The sequence below is a fragment of the Notamacropus eugenii genome, chromosome 4, assembly GCF_028372415.1.
Source record: "Notamacropus eugenii isolate mMacEug1 chromosome 4, mMacEug1.pri_v2, whole genome shotgun sequence".
Taxonomy (NCBI): domain Eukaryota; kingdom Metazoa; phylum Chordata; class Mammalia; order Diprotodontia; family Macropodidae; genus Notamacropus; species Notamacropus eugenii.
This window is the reverse complement of record NC_092875.1, coordinates 124,367,872-124,383,246: the sequence shown is the minus strand read 5'-3', so window position 1 is coordinate 124,383,246 and position 15,375 is coordinate 124,367,872. Positions and strand designations below refer to the sequence as shown.

The 15,375-nt window shown below is 39.8% G+C and overlaps 1 protein-coding gene across 1 annotated transcript in view; it reads right to left on the bottom strand.

The window, feature by feature from the left end:
* Positions 1-15,375, bottom strand: part of SNTB1 (syntrophin beta 1) — a 302,133-nt gene that overhangs the window by 216,879 nt on the left and 69,879 nt on the right. The window lies entirely within an intron of this gene.

The following is a 15,375-nucleotide window of genomic DNA, read 5'->3' as shown; positions in this document are numbered from 1 at the left end:
TCTCCCCTCACTGTGACGGGATATGATGAGCATCTGCAAACAACATATGTCCAACATCAACTCTTAATTACTTAAATTCAGCTTCCTCTCCCTTCCTTTCCTCCCACCAGCACAATATGATCTAATGGATAACTAGAGGCTCGGAATGGTAGCCCCCTATATGCCACAGGGGGACAATAGCATAGGCAGTTCTCCTCCACATAAATTTATGCTCTTAGAACATCAGCAATTTTGAGGTTCCCTTGGCCACATATATTTGGAGATGTGCTCTCCCATTTGTACAGCTTGATTGCATTCCAAACTCTTGCCTTTGCAGCATTTCTGTTTCTCTTCTCCCCTTCAGCACAGACCATTTCATATATTAATATGACAGTATCTTTTATCGATTGACCATAAAATCTTTCATAAAGTTTTATGATTCTTGCTATATTCATTCAGTCCTAGAATCAGAGATGGAAAGGTCTTCAAAGGTCATCTAATCAAACTCTCCCATTTTACAAATGGGGAAACTGAGGTTCAAGGAGTTCCCATGAATGAGGAAGATCATGTTACTATTGTTCATTGTCATTTTTACAGTATAGGTAGGTTGAACAGAGAGGTTAGGGGGGTGTACCCAACTTTTTACCACATTTCAGTGATTTAGCAAGGAATGTAATGTAGGGCTAGAAGTGACTCCCAATCTGGTGGTAAAAAGAGTCTTAGACTTGGAATCAGCAAAGTTGGTTTCATATCCTGACTCCAACACTTAATGCCTTGTGTAATCATGGGCAAGTCACTTTTATCAGTCTCCACATCTATAAAATGGAAGAGATGAAGTAGAGCATTTATAAGTATCCTTCCCATTCCTAAGATTCCATGACTGTTACCAGTCTTATTTCTACGCTCAGAATTGAGAGCACAGTGTCTAACTAGAAGCAGAGAGATTGGTTCCAGCCAAAGGTGTGCCAATCATCATCATTGTTTGTGATTCTTTTTTTTTCTTTTTTTTGCCATTGTGTGATTCAGGTAAGGCCTGATGCTTTAACAGAAATAAGAGCACTTTTGGCAATTGACTAGACTGTCAGTTCCTTGCAGCAGGTATCATTCTGCCTCCCAAACCCAGGTATGAGTTTTATATCTTTCCTTCCACCTAAGAAGCACTTAACAGAACACGGATTTCTTTTCTTTGCTGTTAGATCGGTGACCCTGGGGGTATCCCTAATGGTCTGAGGAAAGAAGAAATAATAGCTAGTATTTATATAGTGCTTTTAAGTTTGCAAAGCATTTTATACTTAACTTATTTGATCACCACTCTTCAGTTCTTAGCTCTACATCAAGACTTCCTAAAATGAAAATAGCCTGTATTCTTGAAGTCTCCCCTTTGGGGATCTCTCTATAAAGGGAATTCAGATTGACTGTGTTTTGTGATTCTTGAATGAAAAGCACCAGACACTGGTATTCTGAGGATGTGTGTCCCCTCAGTGCTTAGAAATTATGCTTTGCAAAGAAATAAGAGAAACTGTAATTCAAGGGAAAAGACATCTACTCTCACAGCTAGGATTTAAACCTCACCTTGAAGAAGAGGGGTCCAGAACTGTAATGGAACATGCTGGTGCCTTCCAAAGGATATACAAGATGTCTTATAAATCTCAATTTATTATTATTACATGTGTACATTAGCCTTTTTTATACTTCTCTACTCACTGACTCAAGCATTACTATAATGCGCTATATATCTGGACGGATCACAACCTTGTAATTCAGTATCTGCAAAGCAAAACATCATTACATCTCAAAAGCCTTTTATTCCTCTTAAAATATTTTTTTTAAAGTAGTTCAAGTTCTTAATCATGGAATCTCAAAAGGAAGGGACCTCAGAGATTATCCATAAAAAATGGTATAGTGGGAAGAGAACTGAATTTTGGAACTCCAAGTGAATCGATTTTTATATCTATATCAATTAATCACCAATAAGTGTGCACTATGTGCTGGGTACTGTGCTGAATGCTAAGAATGCAAAGATATGACTGGCAGTATGGTCCAATAAAATGAGGGTATTTGACTATATGCCCTCTTAATTTCCTTCTTGCTCTGGATAGAGAGAGCTGACAAACAGATAGATAGATAGAGTCCATGATGCCACTGGTCCTATTTGAAAATGAAGAATGAACAACATTGATAGATAGAGCACTTATTCAGCATTTATTATGTTTCAGATACATTGCTAACTAAGCACTGGAAATTCAAATATAAGAGAAAAGAAATATGGTCCTCAAGAAACTTACATTCTATTGGAGGAAATCCACACAGCATAGGGAGCCAAGAAGTGAAGGGGGGAATGAACCACAGGAAGTCAAGGTGTAAAAATCTGGACGGTCATGAGCAGACCCGGGAAAGGATTGAATATGGTTGGTTTAGAAATATCCTCAAATGGAGGTTCTAGGGAAGGACTCACCATTTTGATGAAAGGGCCACAAACTCAAATAGAAATACAGGCCATTAAACCATACATAAGGACCCCTGTGGGCTACATGTTGACTGGTGGTTCAGTGGTATCTGACTCTTTGTGACCCCATTTGGGTTTTTCTTGTCAGAAATATGGCAGTGGTTTGCCATTTACTTCTCCAACCCATTTTACAGATGAGGAACCTGAGGCAAACAGGGTTAAGTGACTTGTCCAAGGTTACACAGCTGGTAATTTGAATTCATGAAGATGAGTATTCCTGACTCCATGCTGAGTAATCTATCCACTGTGCCACCAAGCTGCTCCACACATTGACTCAGATAACCACATATTAATATGATCTGTTTCATTGTATTTTTATTTATTTTGTTAAATATTTCCCAATTAAATATTGATCTTATTCTGGCAGTGATGAGCAAGCATGTGTGTTTGACAAGTCTGTTCTAGATCTATTTATATGTGTGTTTATGTATCTCTATCTATCTATCTGTCTATCTAGTTGCTGCTTGTCCTTTGTTCTCCAAGAGGATCATGACATCAGGAAGATGATGCCATGACTTGCAAGTCAATGGTATTTAAGTGAGGGTGGGCTGCATAAGGTCACCAGCCTCACTTTCTCCTCTGGAGCAATCTGGGTCCAGTGGCAAGATACAGATCAGGATGACTAGAGATGGCCCCCATATATGTGTATATGTGTGTGTATGTATGCATGTACATATGATATATAGTTTTATAAAGATACACATAAACTTACATGAATATCAATGTACAAGTACATATAAGCATATGTATGTATGGGTGTATATGTGCACTTATATATGTATATACACTTACACATGGATATATCTATCTATACCTCTCTCTCTCTGTCTATCCCACATAACACTTTTTGACTGTGGAAACATACTCAGATAATATCTTAAGGACCAAGCTCACAAGGACCCATAGAGTCCCTTCTTGAGTTGCTACTGATATTTCATAACATGGTCTCATTTTTCAAATACAGTTGAGATGGTCCTCCCCTAAACCCTTTACTTGTCATTTGCCTAGACTAGAACATAACTGCCACTTTGATGCCTACTCACACAACCACATAAGATCTTTCAGCATCTTGGCATTTCATTAGAGCTTTATGTGTTCTACACTCTTAAGAAATTTTACTGAATATTCTTTCTTCCAAAAATAATATTAATAAAATTGTTCTCATGTGAATCCTGGGGAACTGCCATTATTTATACTCCTGAGAAAGGTCTATTTATCCCTACCTTTGGGCAAAGATGTTCTTCTGTATAATAACTATGTACCTCCAAGCTGTTTTGTATAGCTGCCCGTCATGTTACAGGATCATAGATCTAGAACAGATTGAAAACTTCTCTGAAATTTGGTCTTATAGAGTTACCTACAGCACAGAGAAGATATGTGACTTGTCCAGGGTGACATCATTGTTACTGATGATGTTGTCATTCACCCTTCATTTCTGAAGAGGACCAATGACATCACGGGGTGATGTCTTGACCCTTGGATGAAGTGGATTTAAGTGAGGCAGAGTTGCACAAAGTCATCAACTTTACTCTCTCTTCCAGAGTCATCAAAGTTCAGTGGCAAGAAAAAAGTCAAGATGATTGGCATTGGCCCAGGATGCAGTGGATGATCTTGATGTCTTTGATGTCTGAGCTCTTTGGCCCACAGCACCACAAGGTCACGTGTGTGTGTGTTCATCCTTCGTTGCCAAAGAACACCATGCCGTAAGAGAAATGATGGCATGACTTGCACTTGACTTTGTTTTGAGTGAGGGAGGACTGTGCAGGTCACCAGCCTCACTTCTCCTGCAGAGCCATTTGAATCCAGTGACCAGATATTCATCAGGATGACTGGAGATGACCCAGGATGAGGTGATTGGGGTTAAGTGACTTGCCCAAGGTCACACAGTTAGTAAATGTCTGAGGTGAAATTTGAACTCAGGTCCTCCTGACTCCTGCACTGGTGCTCTATCCACTGCACCACCTAGCTGTATAGCCAGGAAACAACAGAGGCAAGATTTGAACCCATGTCTTCCTGACTTCTAAGTTTTTCTGCATTTCTATGTCAAGTGATTTTAATGGTAGAAATGTTAGAGCCTTAAATAAATGGGAGCAATTATTCTTATAATATGTCATAGTTATTTGCATCTCCATTTGTCAACAGTATGAATTATTTTAACAAATGAGCTCTGAGGTAATAGGACTGTGGCCAGATCCAGCTCTTAATTCACTATGTGACCTCAGGCAAGTGAATTAGACTCTCTGAACTTGAGCTTCCTTACAAATGAGAAAATAGTTGTAAAAGGCTTAGCATAGTGCCTGGAACATAGTAGGCACCTCACAAATGCTTATTCCCTTCCTACCAGCTTTCTTCCAGGAATTAAGACTAGATTCACTCAAGGAGCTGTGTTAAGCATTGGGTGGGTAAACAAAAGTGCTGTTAGATGGTACAGTGGAGAGAGTGCCGTGTCTGAAGTCAGGAATTCTTATCTTCCTGAGTTGAAATCTGGCCTCAGTCACTTACTAGCTGGGTGACCCTGGGCAAGTCACTTAACACTGTCTGCCTCAGTTTTCTCATCTGTAAAATGAACTGGAGAAGGGAATGGTAAGCCACTCCAGTATCTCTGCCAAGAAAACCCCAAATGGGGTTATGAAGAGTTGGACATGACTGAAACAACTCAACAGCAGCAACACAGGTGTATATAGTAAAACAAAACAAAACAAAACACTGCCCTCACAGAATTTACTGGTGACCTTTAAGGCTGCTTCTCATTCTAACACTCTATATTTCTACCATCTGGCATGGGTCCCAGTCCAAAACTCTTTCTGCCATGCAGCACTGAAAGGAAACTTTTTTATTTGGAGGCAGGAGATTTGTGAAAGGTCTAGAACTGAAAATAGATCTAGAAATGAAAGGGGATTCGGAGGTCATATAATTTAACCCTTTCATTTTACAGTTGAGGAAACTGAGGCTGAGAGAGATGGAATGTCTTGCTCAGGGTCCCACAGCTAGTAAGTGATTAAGGCCAGATTTGAATTCATGAAGATGTGAACTCATGAACTCATGAAGAATTCAAACTTAGATCTTCCTAGTTCCCAATCTAGTGTTCTATGATTGCTTATTTCTGTTATGATCATCATTTGACACATAGGAATTTTGCATGTCAAACAATGATTATAGAAATTTTGTCAACCACCTTCTTGGCTTCTCCATCTGCATTTTTCCTGCTTGACCATTTCATTCTCCTTATTGACCTTTGTAATACAGATTGTAGAAATCAGACCCTACTATGACAGAAAGCACAATTGGTGGGATGCTGGATCACTGAAGAGGCTGTGTTTAAAGGGTTTTGAATCAGTGATGGATGGGGCTAAACCTAATGTGACTTGATTTGTAGTAAGGGCCTAAGTAACAATTCCCTAACCTCTGATAAAATAAGGCCTCCTTGGAATCTGAATAAAACACGCAGTCCTCAGTGGGGAAGCCAGCAGTTTTCAAGGTGTGCTTTTTGGGTATGATTATTACCATTTTGGCAGGTGGTGCTGAAATAACCTAAATCTGTTCTGAACTCATATCCCCCCGGTTTCAACAAAACACATGCTGTTGTTCTACCACAGGGTGAAATAAAAAAGCACATCTTGCTTTCTGTGCCAGGTAAATTGTTCTATGGAAACTTAATGGGCTGGAGAAAGTCATGTCTTAATTTCCATTTCATATTTTTTTTCCTTTTCATTAGAAAGAAGATTTGATTCTCATTCAGGTCAGGCCAAAGAATATTCTAAACTGATTTCCAAGTCTTACCAACATTTAACTTCTATTACATCCACTCCAACTGAAGGAACCATGGTATGGTGGAAAGAACAGAGATTCCAGAGCCAGAGAATCTGGGCTGAAAAGTCCATCTCTGATGCTTATGACCCATATGACCTTGGGCAAAGCATTTAACCTCCCTGAGTCTCAGTTTTTTCATCTGTAAAATAAGAGAGTTTGACTTAGAAGAACTTCCAAAATTTTCAGGTATAGATACAATCCTTCTATAATGCCATATAGTGTCCATTTACACAAGTACAGTTCTGTAAAAGGATACTCTTCAATGCAATATACTCAGAGGGAAAATGAGCAAAAGACTAGAGGCAAGGTTGGCTCCTTCCTGAAGGGTTAGTTGCCTAGTTGGATCAACAAAGTCATCTCTGCTCCCATGAAAAGATGGACTTGCATCTGAATAAATGACAGTTTTTATCTGCACATTTAGAATTATAAAGTATATATTTAGTATTATGTGGACATAACTTATAGGTAGCTAGGTGGTACAGTGGATAGAACACTGGACTTGGAATCAGGAAGACTCATCTTCCTGAGTTCAAATCCTGCCTCATACACTTACTACCTGTGTGACCCTGGGCAAGTCACTTCACCCTGTTTGCCTCAGTTCCTCATCTGTAAAATGAGCTGGAGAAGGAAATGGCAAACCATTCTAGCATCTCTGCCAAGAAAACCCCAAAAGGGGTCACAAAGAGTTAGACATGACTGAACAAGTATGATTATCCCAGTGACATAGAATGCCTAGAGAAATGATGTTTAATGCCCAAGTGAAGACAGAATGAATTCTTGTCAAGGAGCATGCAAGAAAGTGTCCTACATCCAGGTACTGGTGGGACTGGATGGTCCCTCAGGCTCCTGCCAACACTGAGAGTCAGATTTTGTTTGAACCCTTCTCTTTATGAACAAAACTGCATACAAACTCCACATTTCCAACAATGGTTCCTTACCTTAATTGAAACTTCAATGACACTTTGCTTAAGGACTTCACTTCCCTTGTAACCTGTTCTGTGGAAGCATCTCCTCCTCCTTTCTCCCCTGATGTATAGGGACAGGAGGCAAGCAGACACTTTGCTTTCCATTGATTCTTCCAGATCATTAACCACTGGCCTCCTAGCAACAGTCAACAACCTCTCTTCATTTGCATTTCATTTCATCTGCTTTCACTAACCTCTATTGTGTTTTGTTTTGTAACAACTTCCATGAGATTTTCTCAACTTCTAACTTTTTATTGACAGTCTTCCTTTCTAATCCATTTCTGTCATCTACAGTGAATGCTTTGCTCACACTCTGGCCTCATAGTTCTCTGACCAGATTATTTCCCCTCTACTTCACTTCCCCCCAGTTACACAAGTAACTGGGATCAAGTTATTTCATAGACCTCCTCCATCTCCAAGAACTCGACCTTAAAAATCTCCTTTTTGACCACAACTTCTTTACCTTCTACATCTATCCCTCCATCACTTTTACAGACCTAGACCATCGTGCTCAGTGTGATCTCTAGGACCCCAACCTTATTCTATATGACCTGTCTACTCCTAAGTGCCTCCTTAACTTAGACCTCACCATTTCACCCTAAGAGTATATAAACTCTCTGATGGTGGGGATAGTTTTTCATTTTGATTTTGCATTGCTGGCACCCAGTACCTTGCATTCTTAATAAATACTTGTTGAATTAGAAGGAATTTCACCCATCATCTTGCTAGAAACTTAAAATATGTCTCCACCTTGTTTTTCATCACTCCTACCTTGCCAGTCCCTGACCCTGGGTAATTTTCACTATCTTACTTTTTCTGCTTCTATTTCCAAGCTCCTGAGCATAGCTGAAAAGGGTAATAAAACTGAACTGATTGGATACCCTAACAAATTCATGCCATCTCACTTCAGCTGGGACTTCACTGCTGCTTAGCAATCCTTTATATTCTCTCATATTGACTCCCTGTGACATTCACAGCAGCTGTTCCAAATCTTTCCACGTTCCTCAAGCCTCCAGTTTCATTCCTTCCCAACCCCCCGCCCCCTCCTCCGAAGAGACAAAGTTTTGGTCAAAAACTTCCCCAATTTCTCTCTCTCTCTCTCTCTCTCTCTCTCTCTCTCTCTCTCTCTCTCTCTCTCTCTCTCTCTCTCTCTCTCTCTCTCTCCACTTAAAAGATTCTCTTTATCTCTATCCAAACTCTCTTTATGTGCTGTCTCTAAGAAACACAGGGAACATTCTTCCCAGGTCTCTCCCCTCACCTGTTCTATTTTGAAACTGAGTATCTCTATCTTCCTCAGGCTAGAAGTGCAACAACCACTTCCAATCCAACTCAAAAATCATGGAAGCTTTGAATTGCTCTGATTCTGACTTGGGTCAGTTTACTCTTCATTACCAGTCTGTACTCACTCTCTTGATTTTTCTTCTCCTTCTCTGAATGTTCCTTCTCTATTTCCTTTGATGGTTTTTTTCCTATATTTCTTTACTCCCTAAAATACAGGTGTTCCTACAAGGTTGTGTTTTTGACCCATTTCTCTTACCACCTCCTCTTGGTTTCCAAAGTTTCATCTATTAACCACAAAAAGTTGACTCCAAAATCTATAGTCTCAACCTTGACCTCTTTTCAGTCCCAAATTTCCAATTATTTGCCACACTTGGCCACTGAGAGATACCACCACCAGTTTCACATATCCACATGTTAAAGTCACATAATTTTCTTGCCTCCCCCACCTCTTTTTCTTAACTTAGCTACTTTTATTAATAAATACTATCATTCCCCCAGTTATCAAACCTTAAAGCTTCTCCTCTCTTCCTTTATGTCTTGTCATGTGCTAATCCTTGATGAATCTGTCCTCTAATCTGCTCCTTACTTCCCATTCCTACTGTCTCAACTCAGATCTACACCTCTTTCTTGGGTAATTTTTAATAGCCTTCTAACTAGTCTTCCCAATTTAAATCTTTCTGATTCAGGCTCTTCTCTTAAGAATCCATCCTACACATTACAGTCAAATGAGTCTCTACACAAAGCATGTGCCACTCTTCTGCCCAGAACATTCAGCTGTTCCCCAGAGTTTGCCCAATAAAGTCCAAGTCCCTGAGTCTGACATTTAAGGCCTTCTAAGACTCTGCCCTAATATGATCTTTCCTACCTTATTTTTCACCACCGCCTTATATGTATCCTACACGCTAAAATGAGCTTCAAGCTGTCCCTTAAACATGCCGCACATATTTCTGGTTCCGCAGCTTTGTTAATCCTGTTCCCTTGGCCTGGAATGTACTACTCATTCTTTCCCTCCCCATAGCCCATTTCCACCTGTTGAAATACTTCAAGTCCCAGCTCTAATATGCATCCTATTCTGATCTCTCCTTCCATGCACTTCTGGAGTATTTTACTTATATGTAGGATCATGAATTTAGAAGGAACCTTAGAGATCATGCGGTCTAAACCCTTCATTTTTACTGATGAGGAAACTGAGACACAAAAATGGTGAGTGACTTGCTCACAGTCACACAGGTAAAAAATAGCAGAGCCAAATTTGAACTCAGGTCATATGACTCCAAACCCAGCACTAATTCTATTACATCTCTTGAACTGACTATATACTGCCTTTTAGATCGCTGTTGTTTAGTCATTTTTCAGTCATGTTTGACTCTTCATAACCCCATTTGGGGTTTTCTTGGCAAGAAAGGGGGTTCTGGAGGGGTTTGCCATTTCCTTCTCCAGCTCACTTTACAGGTGATGAGACTGAGGCAAACAGGGTTAACTGCCTTGCCTAAGGCCACATAGCTAGTAAATATCTGAGGCCAGATTTGAACTCAGGAACATGAGTCTTCCTGGCTCCATGATCAGTACTCTATGCACTATGGTATCACCTAGCTGCCCCAGTGGTGTATGAAGACCACAAACTCCCTAGAAGCATGGGTTGTTTGAATGTCTCAACCCTCCTTGATGCCTAGCAGGCAGTGGGAACTCAACACATATTTATAACAATATATGATTGCTTTTAAGTGCAGCCTAAAACCAAGGCCATAGGACCCCTGATGCAGAGCTGGAAGGGACCTTAGAAGCTATATATTTCAATCTGAGGCTCAGGGACCAATCAGTGCTGCCCAAAGTCAGCATTAAAGGTGTACTTTGAACCCAGATCCTTCAACTCTAGAATCAGTACATTTCCCCCCATACATACCACACTGTCTCCCACGTATAGATGGGATGTATAAACATCACATGTAAGTTATCACCACATCGACGAAATGTGATTTGTTAGTGTCATTTGTTCCAACAAAGGTTGCGATTCATCTTTCAGAAAGGTGAAATGTTTTGTTTGTGGTCACAGAGCTAGTGAGTATCAAAGAAGGGATTTGAATACAGGAATTTCTGCCTCCCAGGCCAGTGCTCTACACACTCTGCGATGCTTTTTAATGTCTAATACACATTTGATTCACACATAACATGCCTCAGTTCTCCCATGATTAATGATTTCATAGGTATGAGTCAATGTAGCCAATAAATTTTGCCACTTCCTATGCCTGAGTAAAAATAAAAATAAAAAATTATTATTACTAATAAAAATAATACAATTTACTGCCAACATATAATTTATATGAATAATTATGCTAATAAGATAATTACTATGTTATTAGACATAGACACCTATGTAGGGTTTTAAAGTTTGCAAAGTACTTTTTATACATCATGTCATGATTCCAACAACAACCTTGCAGGGAAGATGCCGTGGTATGGGTGAGAAAGCTGAGAGCCAAAAAGGGTAAGTGGTACCCTAACAGGGCTGGGATTACACAGATCCTAAGTGTCTAAGGTAGGAGTTGAATGTAGGTATTCCTACCTATATGCATCTCTGAATTTAGGTTAGGCTAGATATATAATCCATCATCAGATCCACAATTTGAAGCCCTTACAATTTAAGATACATTCAAACTTGTATTTTATGGGCAGTTTGAGAGCCCAAGGTCAACTCTATAAGGAGGCATCAGACTAAAACCTGGGAGTGCCATCCACCCAGAAAAGGACATCATAACGGCAGGTTAAAAGCTAGATGGGGCAGTGGATAGAGTGCTGGGCCTGGAAGACCTGAGTTCAAATCCAACCTCAAACATTCACTAGCTGTGTGACCCTGAACAAATCACCCTGTTTGCCTCAGTTTGCCTCAGTTTCCTCATCTGTAATGGAAGAGGAAATGGCAAACCAGTCCAGTATCTTTGGCAAGAAAACCCTAAATGGGGTCACAAAGAGTCAGAAATGACTGACAAAAACAACTGAATGACAACAAAAGTTACACAAAAAGTGAAGACCCAATAAGACATTTTACAATCTCATAAATATATTGTATTTATTTGGATCAAGTCATGTCCATACATGCTGAACAATCAGAGGAAAACAGATTCAATTACTTGGATACGCACACTCACACATATATACACACACACACATACACACATATGCACACATATACACACACATACATGCACATATACACACACACATACACACACACACACACACATATACACACACACTCCAAAAAGTCAAGAAGCCAAGAGACAGGATGGGAGAGTGGGACGATTACTATAGGCCATGCATTGTTTTTCCACTAATATCACCCTTGGCACTTGACACCCTAACATATAAGAAGTAGAGGCAGCAACTGTAGTCTTATGGCTAGGGACGCTCTTAAAGAGAGCAGAGACAAAAACCTAAAGCAAGAAAACCGCTAATCAGAGTTTTATCAATGTTTTCTGAAGTCAGTCCAACCTCCCCTCCACCCTTAGTCTCCCCTAAAACTACTCCCATCAAATGCCTTCAAGTTGACCTGTATGACATGTATCAGGGCTAGGCCCTGTTCACACAGATTTTATTGCAGTAAAAACAGTTGCCATCCTGTTCCTTCTACTAAATATGAACGCTTCCTATATCCTTAGCATTGCTTCAGGGAGTTGTTAGGTTGGGGGCTGGTTTTGTTTTGTTGTTTTCTTTGCTTATAAAATAAATATATCCCTAGAAACCGCTGATGAAATATCACAAAAGATGGGCCTCTCTTCTTCCATAGTCTGGGAACTGTGGATTAGAAATTCAAAACATGGTATGAGGTAGGGGTGAGAGAGGGAATTATGCATCTGTTAAATGCAGGAATTTTAAAGTATAAAGGGGCAGGGAATGGGAAAGTGAATATGATCTTTGGAAGAGTAGAACCCATTGGGGGTATTGGTCTTTTTTTAATATTAAATTTTATTTTTTCACCGAGCTAAAATTTATTTTCTCTTACTCCCACTGTTGGAAAAAGAAAGAGAAAGAAAGAAAAAAGGAAGGAAAAAAGAAAGAAAGAAAAAGAAAGGAAAAAAGAAAAAGAAAGGAAGGAAGGGAGGGAGAGAGGAAGGGAGGGATGAAGAAGGAAAGGCAAAACCTTTGTAACAAATACATATGTCAAGCAAAATAAATTCCTACATGTTTCTTTCTACATCTTGAATCCATTACCTCTCTGTCAAGAGGTGAGAATCATAGTCCATCACTGGTCCTTTAGAATTGTGGTTGGTCATTGCATTGATCTTAGTTTTTAGCCTGTCAAGGTCGTTTTTCTTTACAATATGTTCTTGCTGAGGGTGGAGGTGGAGAAAGTATTCAAAGTGAAGGAACCAGCATAAATAAATAACAGACATGGAAGCTGGAGAGGTTGGGAAGCATTTGCAAAATAGCAAGAAATCCAAACGGCTGAAGCATTCATCCTAGAATCTCAGGGACAGAGGTGACCTAGACTAACCCATTCTACAATATCTCTAACAAGTGTTCATCTGGCCTTGGTCTGAAGAGCCTCCCACCTCACTGAAGAAGAGCCTGCTATATCCTGGAACAGCCTGAAGACCTCCTACCAAAGAAGACATCAACATATCTAGGGAGAACCCATTCCACTGTGGGAGACTCTAGCTTTTAGGACATTTTTCCTAACAGGGAGCTGAAATCATTCTCTCTTTAGCTTTCACCCAGTGCTCCTACTTTGACCCTATGGGGCCAAGAACAAAACCAAGCCTTTTACATGAGTGCTAGTTACGGTGCTTCACCCCAAATTTTCTCTTCTCTAAGCTAAACATATCCAATACCTTCAATCAATTCTTACATCTGAGAGAAATTATTATTAATAAACAATATCTTGGGGAGATTCAGAGGGCTCCCCTTTTTCCAAAGTCCTGATTTTAAATTCAGTCTCTGGAAGGACATTACTGATAATGAGACTGAATTAATTCTCCTCATTCTTGGTCAGACCCCATCCAAACTTACCAGGAATTTAATCTAAGGTGGGGAAGCCCATGGTGTTCTACTCAAACTTGGGTGGAGACAGATCCTTTTGGCTAAATAGCCAAGACTGGGAGTGGTCTGAGTATAGAGATAGTTTGTCCGTCCAAGGGTGACATGATGTCACTCTCAGCCCTTCATGGAACACCTTCTTTTCCTTGAAGGGTCTATAAACTGTGTGCCTGCCACCATGATTATCTTTGGTCTAAGAGACATGATGTGGCCAAATGAGCATCCTTTTATTAATAATATACTGGCTTTATCAATGAAGTGATTAAATAACCCAGAAACTGTTTCTTGAACCTTTTAAATTTATCAGATGTGGTAGTTTCCAGACTTGTCCTGGTCACCTTCTGCATCTAGTCAGGTTTGCCAGTGCTCTTCCTGAAAATGCAGTGCTCCCTGGAGCCAAATTTCTAATCTAACTATGGTCTAACCAAGCCAGACCTAGTTTTATAGGGGCAGTGAAGTAGCGCAGTGGATAGAGTGCTGAAGACTCATCTTCCTGAATTCAGATCTGGCCTCATACACTTAGACTATCTGTGTGACCCTAGGTAAGTCATTTAACCCTGCTTGCCTCAGTTTTCTCATTTGTAAAATGAGCTGGAGAAGGATATGGCAAACCACTCCAGCATCTCAGCATCTCTGTCAAACGTGACCAAATGGGGTCACATAGAGTTGGACAAGGCTGAAAAACAACCTAACAACAAAACTCTCTTCTTTTGGATACTATACTTCAATATCAACCTATAACAGAATTAGACTTTTGGAGCTGTCATGTCACACTGTGACAAATTGAACTGGCAGCTTATTAAGCCCTTACAGAGTCTTCCTATGTAGTACTGAATAACTACACATTCTCCATTCCACATCTGAGCATTTGGATTTAGAACCCAAGGGAAAAGGCTTTACATTAATCCTTATTAAATATTATCTTTTAAAATTGAGACCACTGATCCAGTCTGTGAAGATCCTTTGAGATCCTGACTTACTTATCCACTGTATTAACTATTTCTCACTGTTTTATATCATCCACAAAATTAAGAAGCATGAAATCTATGCCTTCATCAGAGTCATTGATAAAAATGTTGATTAAAGCAAGATCAGGGACAGAACCCTAGACCACACCACCTTCAAGGTGATACAGAGCCCTAGACCACACCACCTTCAAGGTGATACAGAACCCTAGACCACACCACCTTCAAGGTGATACAGAACCCTAGACCACACCACCTTCAAGGTGATTTTGGATCCAGCCAACAACCAGTTTAAAACTGCACTTTCCTTTTGAGCTCATCTATCTCTATTTCATCCATAAAGAAAACATAAAAGACTCAGTAGTACTCAAGGAGATGATAGAGGTACCTAGTTGGTTCAGTGGATGCAAATGTTGGACCTGGAGTCAGACAAACCTGAATTCAAATTTGACCTCAAATGCTTACCAGCTGTGGGATGGCTATCTTCCCCAGTTTCCTCACCTATATAATGGATACAGTAATAGTACTAACCTCCCAAGATTGTTGTGAGATAATATTTATAAAGAGGTTTGCATAGAGCCAGGCACATAGTAGGTACTGCATAAAAGCTTGTTCCTTCCATCCTTCCACTGAGTAATCGAGTAACGTTAAATAATCTGGCACGACTTTCTCTCTGCTCTGCATTTCTTTTGTATTTTTATATACACACACATAGATATGCATATGAACATACATAATCTATATATACATAATATATGTGTATATGTGTGTACAATATATGTGTACATACATGTATATATACATATAGAAAGATGGATATACACACACATATATA